At 49.8% G+C, this 2500-nt stretch overlaps 1 non-coding gene across 1 annotated transcript in view; it reads left to right on the top strand.

The window, feature by feature from the left end:
- Positions 1 to 1729, top strand: part of LOC149372891 (small subunit ribosomal RNA) — a 2065-nt gene extending 336 nt beyond the window's left edge. The window contains exon 1 of the ribosomal RNA XR_016293611.1: positions 1 to 1729. This exon is cut by the window's left edge and continues 336 nt beyond it. This is a non-coding gene — a ribosomal RNA (small subunit ribosomal RNA).
- Positions 1730 to 2500: the final 771 nt, after the last annotated feature.

The raw sequence follows: 2500 nt of genomic DNA, 5'->3' as shown, positions 1-2500 counted from the left end.
CTTTCAAATGTCTGCCTTATCAACTGTCGATGGTAAGTTCTGCGCTTACCATGGTTGTAACGGGTAACGGAGAATCAGGGTTTGATTCCGGAGAGGGAGCCTGAGAAACGGCTACCACATCCAAGGAAGGCAGCAGGCGCGCAAATTACCCACTCCCGGCACGGGGAGGTAGTGACGAAAAATAACGATACGGGACTCATCCGAGGCCCCGTAATCGGAATGAGTACACTTTAAATCCTTTAACGAGGATCCATTGGAGGGCAAGTCTGGTGCCAGCAGCCGCGGTAATTCCAGCTCCAATAGCGTATATTAAAGTTGTTGCGGTTAAAAAGCTCGTAGTTGAATCTGTGTGCCACGCTGTTGGTTCATCGCTCGCGATGTTTAACTGACAAGATTGTGGGACGTCCTACCGGTGGGCTTAGCTCGAGCGTCCGTCTCGCACGGGTCGGCCTAGCGGCTTTACCGTCGTTGGCGTTGGCCCGTCGCGTGCGTGCGCAAGAGCGGCCCAGCTTAATCCCATCGCCATGCTCTTCACCGGGTGTGGCGTTGGGCCGGTACGTTTACTTTGAACAAATTAGAGTGCTCAAAGCAGGCTTGTTAACGCCTGAATACCAGTGCATGGAATAATGGAATAGGATCTCGGTTCTATTTTGTTGGTGTTCGGAACCCCGAGGTAATGATTAATAGGGACAGATGGGGGCATTCGTATTGCGACGTTAGAGGTGAAATTCTTGGATCGTCGCAAGACGGACAGAAGCGAAAGCATTTGCCAAAAATGTTTTCATTAATCAAGAACGAAAGTTAGAGGTTCGAAGGCGATCAGATACCGCCCTAGTTCTAACCATAAACGATGCCAGCTAGCGATCCGTCGATGTTCCTCCGATGACTCGACGGGCAGCTTCCGGGAAACCAAAGCTTTTGGGTTCCGGGGGAAGTATGGTTGCAAAGCTGAAACTTAAAGGAATTGACGGAAGGGCACCACCAGGAGTGGAGCCTGCGGCTTAATTTGACTCAACACGGGAAACCTCACCAGGCCCGGACACCGGAAGGATTGACAGATTGATAGCTCTTTCTTGATTCGGTGGGTGGTGGTGCATGGCCGTTCTTAGTTGGTGGAGCGATTTGTCTGGTTAATTCCGATAACGAACGAGACTCTAGCCTGCTAAATAGGCGTTACTTCTGGTATCTCGAAGGCCAAGGCCCCGTCGCATGCTTCGTGCGATGTTTGACGGTATCCAATCCGTCGGTGTCGCGCGGGGCTGGCGGTGGTTTTTGGTTTTTACTACCGACGTACACAAAAATCTTCTTAGAGGGACAGACGGCGTCTAGCCGCACGAGATTGAGCAATAACAGGTCTGTGATGCCCTTAGATGTTCTGGGCCGCACGCGCGCTACACTGAAGGAATCAGCGTGTCCTCCCTGGCCGAAAGGCCCGGGTAACCCGCTGAACCTCCTTCGTGCTAGGGATTGGGGCTTGCAATTATTCCCCATGAACGAGGAATTCCCAGTAAGCGCGAGTCATAAGCTCGCGTTGATTACGTCCCTGCCCTTTGTACACACCGCCCGTCGCTACTACCGATTGAATGATTTAGTGAGGTCTTCGGACTGACGCGCGGCAACGCACTCGTTGCGTTGCCGATTGCACTGGGAAGATGACCAAACTTGATCATTTAGAGGAAGTAAAAGTCGTAACAAGGTTTCCGTAGGTGAACCTGCGGAAGGATCATTAACGTTCGCACGTAAGACGTCGCAACGTTTGTCATGAAAGAAAAAAAAAAAAAAAAAAAAGAAATTTTGTTTGAAAGCTGCGCCGAAGGAAAATGTATAATCGTTGTATTTACGCGCCTCGCGCCACGTTACTTTTTCTTTCTCCCTCCTTTGACAAGGGGCTGTGAAAAATTAAGTTAACGGATTGGCGGTCGTAGGTTTCGATGCGTGCGCCAATGCCTAGCGTCTTTGTTCTATAATAGTTGAAACATACGATCGGGCTGGCCACGCTTGCCCTCGCGCACCTACGTAAAAATCGTAGGGTGCGCGTGCACAACGGATCTTTATTTTTTCTTTTCATTAACCAGTGTCTTGCCGTGGCAACCTCGAGGCTATTGGTCACGGATTTTATCACGAAGATTGAATTTCGACCGGACAGCGTTTTCCTCGAGTCAACGGTTATTATGTTGAAAGCCTCGTTGTAACGAGGGGGAACGTCGTCATTCGGTGGTCATGCAATCACTTCGTTTTAATGACATGATCGAGCTTACGAGGATAATAGCGTGTACGCGTTATTATCCAAGGTTTTGGAATGATTTTACGCCCCAATAAGCCGAGACTCTGCGTATAAATGTCGCGAAATATTATGAACTGTATGCGTGTCGCCGTTATTGCCCCTTTCATCTTGTTCTCAAGATAAAAAGAAATGGGAGACGCCGCTCGTTATCAAAAAGTTTCGTAATATTTCGTGGTGCGCCCCAATGCCTGCCGCTCGTGTCGCATTTGCGGGACG

This window comes from Copidosoma floridanum, unplaced genomic scaffold (assembly GCF_036245765.1).
Source record: "Copidosoma floridanum isolate Cflo_tuat_1 unplaced genomic scaffold, Cflo_Japanese_pri ptg000103l, whole genome shotgun sequence".
NCBI classification, from domain to species: Eukaryota; Metazoa; Arthropoda; class Insecta; order Hymenoptera; family Encyrtidae; genus Copidosoma; species Copidosoma floridanum.
This window is presented reverse-complemented; position numbering and strand designations above follow the sequence as displayed.